Below are 12966 nucleotides of genomic sequence, written 5' to 3'. Positions count from 1 at the left end.
GGAAGGAGAAGGGATTTGAGGGGTATTATGATTTGCACACATGCTGTAGGGGGGATCATGAGGAAGATAGTGTAGCACAGTGAAGGCAAATTATGACTCTGGCATCTTACTATTGGGGGCAGTGACTGCAATGGGGCATTGGGGGACACGATAACATGGGTGAATGTAGTAACCACAGTGTTTTTTCATGTGAAACCTTCATAAAAGTGTATATCAATAATACCTTAGTATAAAAAAAGAGTATTAACTTAAAAAGGAATTTAAGCTTCTGAAATTTTCAAACACTGTATAGGGATTATCAGATGAGAACAATTACTACATATTACAAAAATATAAATATTATCCAGGCATATAAATGATTTCAATTATAGTTTTTTTGCTTAAATATAATAAATTATAATATTTAGTCTGCTGATACTTTAAGAACGTTGTGGGGTCACTGTGCTAAGTTCTCAGGCCACTTGTGTCTTTTACTCATGCTGAGTGTAAAAACCAGCTTAGCCACCATTCTTTGTTAGTGTTAAACCATAGTTGTTAATAAAACTGGAAGTTTTTATGCCTAAAGGAAGGTTAAGATGTTTTCTTGGTTGTGAAATATTTAGATTAACAATGGATTTATAATTATATTAAATTAAGTGGCTAATTTATCCATGTGAATTATCTGCATAGATAGCTACAGGATCTTAAGCAATAAATTTAGACAGTTATAATAGTTGCCTGCTGAGACATGATTGGATGTGGTGTTAGCTACCAGTTTTTGTCATTTTGCTGGCTCTTTTTCTGCAACTATATTAAATCAACTCCTAGTGACCTTGGAAATATAGTCATTTAATTACAGTATGTGTTCTTCTAGATTCCTTAAACATTTTCTCAAGTATTATGTGTTTTCATGCATAATTTATATAAAAAGTATCACTAATAAACTGGAGAAGCACAGTGCACCAGCATACATTATTTCCTGTTGTTCAGTGCTAAAATATATAGATGATAGATAGACAGAGAGATGGATATATAGCTTGAGTCTATGCTATACTGTGATCTGAGTTGTTCACTTTAGGCATCATTATATTTTATTAGATTTCATGCTTCCCTAACTCGAGTAACTCAAATGCACAAATGCTTTAGTGCTCATTAGAAAATACTGATTATGCCTAATATTATTCTAGCAGGGCATTTGGTAGGCTGCTAGACAGAATCTATGGTTCAGTGTTCAGAGAAAATCCAGAAATATGATAATTATTTTTATCCCTGAAAAGACAAACTACACTAATCTGTGAGTATGTTTAATTTCCATCCTGACTGATTTGACTATTGAAGCTGCCTCTTATTGTGTAAGATGTACAGACTTCTCAACCTGTACTTGGCTTGGTTTCTTCAACTATAAAATGGGGATTAAAACTATAAGAAAAAGGTTACTACAAGGGCAGAATGAAATAAAGAGGTCCTTACTAGAGAGCACAGACTCAATAAACAATAACCATTATTAAATTTATATTTTTAGAGCTACTCCAGCATATTGGAAAGCTTAACTAGATATGAAGCACCATCCTGCATTCTTACTTGAATAACTGTAATGATTTAAACTCTTACAGCCTCAGTTTCTTCATCTAAGGATGGATGAAGCTTGTACTCCAGGTTAGACAATGTATGACATAAAGATAGTACCTGTTGTAAATTCTCAGATTTTTATGGATTAGAGATAAAGTCAGCATTGAAAAATTCCAATGCAACCAAAGTTTCTTTCATGTTGTTTATTTCTTGGATGAGTGTTTTTGTGAAGACTGCCTAAAATTAGAGAGAGAGAGATTAAGAAATTTTAAAATATTCTTGTCCCTCATGCCCCAAGATGATAAGGTCCACAGTTTTGTAATTAAGTTAATAATTGGATATCATTTGTGGTTTATGTTGCTGTTGTTAGAAATTTATGTTCCAACGTTTCATATTTCACTGCTCTCTTACTATAGGATGTTCTCTCCTTCCTCTAAGTAATTTTGAGCAGATAATTCTATTTCTGACTTTCCTTGTTGATTTTGCATTCTCCAGTGCCTAGTAAAGTACTTTCAGTACAATGTGATCAGCTCCAAATACATTTCATTTTATTCATGTTGTAATTCTCTGCACTAAACTTTCTAATTTCTACTCTCCAGTTAATCTAGTATATTAAGTCACTCAACATATTTCTGAATATCACTAAATTTTGGTAATATGAAAGCATTTTACAATACATCATTATATGCAAAATGTGATGATTGATAACTAAATAGAAGTAGAGGTGCAGACAATATGTATTTCCTTTAAAAAATGTGTTTTGACATTGTGTTAGGAGAAGTCTAACCCAATGTATATCATACAGATTACAAATATTTATAAATCTTAAAGTTGAAAATACTTGTTAAAATACTGTAGAAACCTCTCAGTAATTTATTTGATATGTGGAAGAAAGGCATAACATTCACACATTTGTTGTAATGTCTGTTTTATGAACGGGATGAACCGCAATAGGTTGGGGCAGGGTCTCATTTTCTGTGGTACTTCTGGGCTGGTTTTATATGCTTAAGTACACATATTACTCATCCTAATCAGCCTTACATGTATTAATATGATGTTTAGCATCTCAGGCCAAATGAAATCATTTGTATCTTATTCTTTTAGAAAATTAAATTCTCGTTCTTTTAGGGCCAAAATGTGATCTCAACACTTCTAATCCTTCTGTTGTACTCACCTAAATATAGTAATATAAGAAACATTGTGCATTGTCAGTGGTTAGAAACTGTTTCATAACTGATTCACCTGTCCATTCAGTAAGAAATGCTTCAATCAGAGCACATGATTCTGGGTAGTGAGCCTGGGGTAAAATGAAAAGAAAATCTGCATTGTGTGTGCTTATTCTAGCATCCAGTATTCTTACAGAAAAGGCTATTATGGCTTCTGTTCTCTGATTAGGAAGCCTGCCTTTTCAGTTCAAAAACCCCCCGTGATTTGAGAGTGCAAGGAAAGCGTACATTGGTGAGGTGACTTGCAGGACCATTGAAGTTCAATTTAAGCATGGAAGGCAACTCTGGAGAAAGCAGTGCTGCTCTAGTCTGTGAAATATCTATATCCCCTGAGCTGGTAGGAGGTACAGGGAAGTGATGGCAGAACCACAGGGTACCTTTGATTCACAATAAGATACTGTCTCTTTTAGAATGAAAAGACACCTGTTGTTTGTAAAAAGGTACTAGTTACTGATTATTGCTTTACATATTAATGCAAAGAATCCTTGGAAGCAGTCTCCCGTGCAGCTGCTGAAAGTCAGGCTTTCACCTGTCTCCAGTAGGGCAAACTTTACAAAAAAAAAATGTTTTGTACAGCTAGTAGAAAATGCTTCTTCCTTTAAAGAAATCAGAGCTGTCTGCTGGGGGCAATGAAAGGGGAGGATATGAGGAGTACTGAGTTGCTTACTGCTAAGCACAGAAAAATGCTAATAAGATCCCTGCTGAGAAAAGCTCTCACTCATCAGGGTGTATCATTGCAGACATTAAGCTGAGGCTGTGAATCACTGTTAGCCAAAAACCAGAGAAAGGCTAATGAAAATTGTGCCAAGATATATCTCCAGTCACCCTGTGAATTGCTGTCTGGAGACATGAGGTTTGCTGTATTGTTTTGGAAATGATTTGCATAGCAAAAATTATCTGGTGAACTCAATAAATATATCAGTACATGATCAAGATATACCTATATTGAGAAGTTATTTGCTGAGAAACAAAATGCTAAAGAATAATAATATGATCAAATGCATAAATAAAAGCATATTATTTATATACATAATAATCTAGTGCTTCCTCTATGACATTACAAAACTGGCTGTAATGAGATTAATATGAGACCAAAGAAAATCTGAATAGGGCTATTTACTTGCTTTTCAAAGGAAATTTTATATAAGATCATAAATAAAATTGATCCCCCCATTTTGTGACAATATGGCAATACATATCACCCATAACTGAGGCAATCTGCAATTCAAAATTAACTGGACTGAATGCTGATAATTGTAGGATTCTTGTTATTTTAACACTGCCACTTGTCTTATGTACTTCTGCTCAAGTGCATATGTATGTGATCAATGAAATGTTGGAGGTAATTGAGTGTAGTGGATTCCCTGATGTTGCTTCAGACACATGTGTTAAGATGTCATAAAGAGTACAGTTCATTTTAATTGCCAATTACTATTGGATTATCTGATAAACATGAAAAATGTTTATCCCTTTCTATAGCGAATCCTGATTTAAAACATGCCTAATAGTGTAGTCAGGTAGAATTAATAGAGAGGAGGTTTAGGGTGGTGAAACTGGGAAATCTGAGTTATGTTCTCTGTTTTTTTGCTAATCACCTTCCCTTGGTGGAATGACTTCACTTGATTATTCCTCACTTTGTTTTTCCTTTTTACATAATGGCCTGCAACATTCATTAAAATTCCAGACCTACAATAATGTGTGGATTGTAATTATAGACAGGGAATCAAGTTTCTCCCTCACCCATTTGATAGTTCAGAAATGGAAGGAGTGTTCTAAGATTTTTTTTCAGTGTGTGTGTGTGTGTGTGTGTGTGTGTGTGTGTGTGTGTGTGTGTGTGTGATAGAAATTTGAATATGTCCTATATGTGAAAATTTCCTGAATATCAGTTCAGTGTTGAGTTTTCTGGTTCTCAGTTATATCACTTTCCTCTATGTTTTCCATACCGATTAAGAAACTTGCTTAGGTTATTACCTGCTTAATAAGAAATGTGCCTTTGGAAGCAAATTTTAGCTTCCAATTCTCCACCTTTAATTTAACTTATCCACTCAAAACTACTGGTCTGCATGCTTGAAAAAGAAACATTTTGCTGGATACATATTAAAAATGGTGCAAAACAGACTTTACCCAGGACTACTGCAATAGGGATCAAGACTTCTACAAAAAGGTAGATTAATACCAATTCTGTTGAAACAAGACACAGAAGGATTTTTAAAGTCTGGGAAGAGCTGGTGGAGATGTACTAAAGGACGTCATTGGAGATGATGGTTGAAATGATTAGACCATCTATGTTTGATAATTTTCACTTACCTAAGTCAGGCTCCTACTGTCCCAAAGAATTTGGGAAATGGAGGCACTGTCTTTCTTGATGGTTACATTCCAAGAGGATGGCCCTCAGATCACTGGAAGTAGGAATGAAAAAGAAAAGCTGCAGCAGCAACACTCATATCAGATATGATAGACTTTAAAAGAAAGACTGTAACAAGAGACAAAGAAGGAAATTTTATAATGATTACAGGCACAATTCCACAAGAAGATATGACAACTGAGAGTATCTATGTACCCATGAGATGAGCCCCTAATATATAAAGAAAATATTAACAGACATAAAGGAAGAGATTCACAATAATAGAATAATAGTAGTGGACTTTAACACCCCACTTACATCAATGGATAGAACATCCAGACAGAAAATCAATATGGCTTGGTACTTGAATGACAGATCAAATGGAATTAACAGATATATACAGGTATTACATCCAAAAACAGAATACACATTATTTTCATGTGCACACAGAATATTTAAGAAGATTGCAATCATATCAAGCATCTTTTCTGACAGTAATGGTTTGAAACTAGAAATCAATTACAGGAAAAAATGGAAAAAGCACAACCATATAGATGCTACTCAGCATGCTACTAGACAATAAATGAGTTATCAAAGAAATCAGTGAGGAAATCAAGAAATACTTTGAGAATAATGAAAACAGAAATACAATGGTTCAAAATCTTAAGAATATAGGAAAAGCATTCCTAAGAGTGATGTTTGCAGCAATACAGGCCTGCCTCAAAACACAAGAATCATCTCAAATAAACAATCCATCCTAACACCTAGAGGAACTAGGAAAAAGAAGAATAAAAAAGCAAGTCCAAAGTTAGTGTAAAAAAGGAAATAACAAAGATCAGAGTGGAAATATAGGAAATAGGGCAAAAAACAATACAAAAGATCAATGGAACTAACATCTAGTTCTTTGAAAAATAAATAAAATTGAGAAAGCTTTAGCTAGACCCATCAAGAAGAAAAGAGAAAGGACTCAAATAAATAAAATCAGAAATGTGAAAGGAGAAGTTACAACTGATATCCGAGACATACAGACAATTATGACAGTATTATCAAAAATTATATGCCAAGAAATTGTACAACTTAGAAGAAATGGGTTAATTTTTAGAAACATACAATCTTTTAAGACTAAACCAGGAATAAATATAAAATTTGAACAGATTACTAGTAATAAAATTGAATAGGTAACCAAAAGCCCCTGACAAACAAAATTCCAGGACGAGGTGGCTTCAGAGGTGAATTCTACCAAACATTTAAAGAAGAATTAATACCTTTCCTACTCAAACCATTTCAAAAGATTAAAGAGGAAGAAAAACTTCCAAATGTATTCTATGAGGGCCAGCCTCACACTGCAAAACCAGAATAGGACATTACAAAAGAAAGAAAATCATAGACCAAGTTTTGTTGATATACATAGATGCAAAAGTCCTTAACAAAATATTAACAAAGAAAATTCAAAAATACATTAAAAAATCATTCACTATGATCAAGTAGGATTTATCCCAAGGATACAAGGATGATTCAATATACACAAATCAATCAATGTGATACACTGCATCAACAAAAAGAAGGATTAAAACCATATGATCATCTCAATAGATGCTGAAAAGTCATTTGACAAAGTTCAACACCCATTCGTGACAAAAACTCTCAACAAAGTGGGTAAGGCAGGCACTCATCTAACATAGCTAGGCCATGTATGACAAACCCACAACTAACATCATATTCAATGGTGAAAAACTGAAGTCTTTTCATCTAAGATAAAAAACAAGAACAAAGATGCTCAGTCTCACCACTTGTATTCAACATATTCCTAGACATCCTAGCCACAGCAATAAGACAAGAAAAATAAATAAAAGGCATTCCAAATTGCTAAGGAAGAAGAAAAATGACATGATACTATACATAGAAGATCTCAAAGACTCCACCAAAAACTATTCAAATAAGTAAATAAATTCAGTAAAGTTGCAGGATATAAAATCAATGTACAGAATCTGTGGCATTTCAATGAACAAATAATGACCTAGCAAAAAAAAAGAAGTTAAGAAAATAATTGCATTTGCAACTGCATCAAGAAGAATAAAATATTAACCAAGAAATAAACCTAACCAAGGAGGTAAAAGACCTGTACTTTGAAAACTATAAGACTGAGAAAAGAAACTGAGGAAGACACAAATAAATAGAAATCTATCCCATGTTCATGGATAAGAAGAATTAATATTGTCAAAATGTCCATCTTGCCCAAAGCAATCTACAGATGCAATGCAATCCCTATCAAAATATTAATGGTATTTTTCACTTTACTAGACCAAATAAACCTAAATTTTGTATGGAACTACAAAGGTCCCTGAATGGCCAAAGCAATCTTGAGAAATAAGAAAAATGCTGGAGGTATCACACTCTTTGATTTCAAACTGTACTACAAAAATACACTAATCAAAACAGTATTGTAACATTGTTTTTCTTGTAAAACCTTTATAAGTGTTTATATCAAATATTAAAAAATAAACAGTATTGTACTGGCATAAGGACAGATACATAAAACAATGGAACAGAATAGAGAGTCCAGAAATAAACCTATGCCTATATGGCCAATTAATATATGACAAAGGAGGCAAGAATATACAATGGAGAAAAGACAGTCTTTTTAATAAATGGTGTTGGAAAAACTGGACAGCCATATGCAAAAGAATGAAACCAGACTTCTGTCTTACACTATGTACAAAATAAACTCAAAATATATTAAAAACCTAAATGTAAGATCTAGAAGCATAAAACTAATAGAAGGAAACATAAGCAGTAAACTCTTGAACATCAACATTGGAATTTTTTTTCTGGATTTGTCTCCCCAAGCAAGGGAGACAAAACAAAAAATAAACATGTGTGACTACATCAAACAAAAAAGCTTTATATTACAAAGGAAACCATGAACAAAATGAAAAGGCAACATATTGTATGGGAGAATATATTTGCAAACAACATATATGATAAGATGCTAATATCCAAAATATATAAAGAACTCATTACAATTTAACAACCAAAGAACCCTGAAATAATCCAATTAAAAAATGAGCAGAGGAACTGATTAGTACATTTTTCAAAGAAACATATATATATATATGGACAACATATACAAGGCCAACAAGAAAGGTGTTCAACATCACTATGATCAGGGAAATGCAAATCATAATGACAATGATGTATCACCTCACAGCAGTCAGAATGACAAGAAATAACAAATGTTGGTGAGAATGTGGAGAAAAGGGAACCCTCATACACTGCTTGTGGAATTGAAAATTGGAACAGCCAATATGAAAAGCAGTACGGAGGTTTCTCAAAAAGCTAAAAATAAAAATACCCTACAACATAGCAATTCCACTTCTGGGAATCTACCTAAAGAAAATGAAATCATTAATTAGAAAAGACATATGGATCTTTATGTTTATTGAAGCATTATTTACAATAGCCAAGATATGGAAGCAACCAAAGTATTCAATAGGTGAATGGCTAAAAAAGATGTAGAACATATATACAATGGAATATTACTCAGCCATAAAAAAGAAAGAAATCTTGCCTTTTGCAACAACATGGATGGACCTAGAAGGTATTATGCTAAGTGAGATAAGTCAGAGAAAGAGAAATACAATATGGTTTCACTTCTCTATGGAATCTGAAAAACAAAACAAACAAACAAAACATAAATACACTAATAAACACAGAGAACAGATTGTTGGTACTATAAGGGTTGGAGGAGGTTAAAATAGGTGAAGTGGGTAATGAAGTACAAACTTTTAAAATAATTTAATGAGAAGGATGGAAGTATAGCATGGGGAGCAAGTTATAATATTTTTAATACTCTATGATGACAGTATCTACACTTATCATGGTGACATTTAATAATGTATATAGTTGGTGAATCACTAAGTTGTTCATCTGAAACCAATATAATATTGTATATAAACTAATTTAAATTTAAAAATAAAAAGAAAGTTGCTAAATGCAAGCAAGAAAGGAATGAGCTGTCTCTTTTACCCACCCATACCCACACACACAAACACATGAATACATACTCTTTTATATCCTTATAAGAGACGGAGACCATACATAATAGTCATGACACTAAAAGCCCTTCTGACAAATCTCTCACCAAAAAATCCCCTCTTTTTCTGGTAGAAAGATCCAAGTGAAGGAAACAAAAGGAAAGAAAAATCACAAATGATCTGAAAAACTGCTCCTGTTTGAGAAATATGCAAAGTTCCCACAACATTAAAAAGACATGAAAACACTTTGGTACTATCATTTATTTTTAATCCCTCACCATAATCCAAAAACATATAGAATCTATATATACTAGACGGTTTAACATCCATGGTTCCTAATTATATTATGTGTATTATTTCTAAGTCTGTTTCTATTGAATTTTCAATATGGATAATCTTTTTGTTTTTTGTATATTGGGTCATTTTTTCTAATTGGACCCTTAATTCTTTAGTACACATTTAACTATTTTGTATTTTATCTGGGATGCATCTATGTTTCTTAGTAACAGTTCAATCAATTTAAGATTTGCTTTTGAGGTTTTATTAGGTAGCACCAGAACCGCCTTGCATTTAAGGTTAATTTGGCCCCATGCCTGAGACAATGTCTTTCTGAGGACTCGACTGGTTACTTTGTGTTACGAAGTCTTTCCAGCTGTGTGTGAGCTCTATGATTTTTGTACCTACTTCTCTGTGGTCCTTCTAATCCATGCAAATACTCAGGGGAAGCCTGTGCAGGTTTAAGGACTCTTCCTCTCTCTGGAACTTTACTTTCTGGTAGTTTGCTTCCTTGGACATTGAACTGTGTTTCTTCAACTCAACAAGATCTCCAGGATGACCGAGTTTACCCATCTGTGTTGTGGCTGAGAAATTCTTCATGCAGTGAACTGGGCATCTGTGTTCACTTGATTTATTTCTCTTCTCTCAGAGGTTACCTCCTGGGCTGTTTTTTGTCCAAATGGTTGTTAGGTATTGATAAAATTTAATTCTCAGTGAAGTACCTATGAGAGGTTCTCTGAAAGCCTCTGTGAGACCAGGATAGGATTCAGAGATTCAGGATTCCCTTACCCTTGTAGTGTTAAGCAACCTCTTATTCAATGGTATCTGAATAGATGAGTTTCGACTGAGATAGATATATTTGATAAAATGTCACTTTGATTGCCCAACTTTCCCTCTAAACAAGAGACAAAGTTTAAATAGCCTTGTGCCTACTTCAAAGTTGATGCCGGTGCATCAGTTACGTATTCCATGATCTCAAGTGATTGTGTGAGTTAGATCCTGATCTCAAGTGATTGTGTGAGTTAGATCCATGCCAGATGGGTTATGGTTAGAATGTTTCTCTTCCATGTGGTGAATTTTGCTGGGCTTTAACTACTAGAAAATGACAGAGCTTACAGTTTGAATGTGTCAAGACATCCCTGATCTTTTGAATAGTTAGGACACCGGAAGGGATCTGGCATCAGACTTTATTGCATCAAACAGAATCATGTGGAATTTTGCATTGTTTCATTCTGTACAACATGGCCACCTGAGGACAACCAAGAAAATTAGTTGATGAAATGCAGGTTAATGTTAATCATTATGCTGGGGTGTGGAATCCTCCTTTACATTTAATTGAACAGAGTGAATTTTCTGATATATTCTGGTAATTTGAATCATAATAATCAGTCTATGTTTTAAAAGAAATCACAGTAGATTTTTTAATGGGGAGTAATGATGATTCTATCTCCAGTCAGAAGCACAAACTTCTCACATGACCTTCAAACAAATCTGTGTATGTCTGCATTGAGAAACTTAATATGTTTACATAGATAAGTCTGAGTTCTTAATTTTTGGCATTCTATATTCATTTTATCATTTTCCTTAGTGATTGAAATGTAATAATTTAATCTCATGTAATGTCCATGCTTATTAGACCCTTGGGGGAAGATTTGTAGATAAATTTCAGCCATTTCATTCGTAACACATACCTAAATGTTAGTTGAGAGTTTCTGGCAGTATTTCATCTTTTCCATGCTTAAAGAAGTATGTAGTTCTGCTAGACTAGTATGCATGCAGTTCAGTTTGTAAGTAATTTCTACTCTCTATATGCTATCATTGATATTAACACAATTTCAGAACTGTCCACAGTAGGCTTTCTAGTAATGTCTTCCAGACTTTTTAGAACGCCCGGAAGGTTGCACTGATCATCTTGCTACAGTGGTGTGCTTTAATCTAGTTTATAGTAAAGGGAAACTGGGGATTACTCTGAACTACTGTAAACTAATAATAAAGTGTGAAAGAAAGGAGAAAAGTAAATCACTATTTTTAATCTTTTTCCATAGTTGGATTGACAAAAAAAAAGTTTTGCTTTACTTCTGATACCATCAGGTAGCCATAATAGACAGTTATATATATATGTATATATAATATTTTATAATACTTATATGACTTTTATCATATAAGTATTATAAAATAAGTAATATAAATTAGATATGTAAATAGTTTACTGATTTGTATACTGTGTTTTATGTGTATTATAAAATATGGTTCTTATTGATACTTAACACAATATATCAGTATATTATAAAGCCCTTAATATATTTATGCTATTAGTAACACATAATTCAATGCATATACTCAGTATTTCACAATTCAATGCAATACATGCATGCATCTGTGTACCCTCAGATGGTTTGTGTCTGATTTTCACTGTATAAACCTGTGCTATATCATAACTCAGAAGACATAGTCAGTGTGTTTTTAGTTGATTAAAAGAAATCTGAATATATTTTAGAATTTAGGACAATTATTTTAAGTCACTTTTTCTTAAAATTAAAAAGTTAAATGATTACTAGGCCAATGAGTAAGACTTATTAAAAGCCTATTTAAAAATAATTTGGAAATTTCTAGTAAAGTATTAAGAGTTTTAGTATAGTAACATCATAAACATCATATTCATTATTCACTATGAGATGAATAATGTTCTTCTTGCCAAAAGGAATTCAATGTTAGAATGCTCTTAGAATGCAATAAAAATATTTATTTATTTATAATATTTTCTTAAGAATTGGCTATAGATAGCTATCTTTCAGATGAAACGAAGTTTGCCCAGTGTAGCATGTATTTGCTATTTTTTGGACATCCAATATACAGACCCCTTACCTCTACTTCTGCTAACAGGAATTTGGACATCTTCCTTTCTCCATATTTGGTCCATAAGTTTTTGGTGGGGATCCATCTCTCAACCCATATCTAAAACAGTTTATCTTATCCTCTTGACCACATTGCTAATTTTTAAAAAATAGAACTGTAGTTGATACACAATATTATATTGGTTTCTAGTATACAGCCAAGTGGTTCAATAATTACCCACATTATTAAATCTTCAACCCAACTAGTGCAGTTAATACCTGTCAACATAAAAAGATGTTACAGAATCAGCTATGTTCTCCATGCTGTACTATTATCCGTGTGACCAACTTATATTATGATTGAGAATTTTTGTGCTCCTTCATCCCTGCTTACTTTATGGATTGTTACTTGATTCAACCACAGCAAAAAGGATTCCATAAAATTGTTGATGAGAACTCTGGATAAGAGGCTCTTACTAATTTCCCTAACAGAATACACATAAACATTATAAAGGCTGAAGTTGAGTAGCCTGCATTTTTATCTAATAATAAAACCACCAGAGTGGAAGGCACTGCTGAGAGATGGATAGAAACTGATTCATGATATCAAAATTGTGCCCTGAAGCCAGCTATGACTTATGTCTGCCTAGCCAGTGAAAATTTTAATAAATGTGAAAATAAATTTCTTTTTGTCTAGGCCAATT

This window comes from Manis pentadactyla, chromosome 1 (genome assembly GCF_030020395.1).
Source record: "Manis pentadactyla isolate mManPen7 chromosome 1, mManPen7.hap1, whole genome shotgun sequence".
In the NCBI taxonomy this organism is placed as follows: Eukaryota; Metazoa; Chordata; class Mammalia; order Pholidota; family Manidae; genus Manis; species Manis pentadactyla.
Note: the sequence above shows the minus strand (reverse complement) of the source record.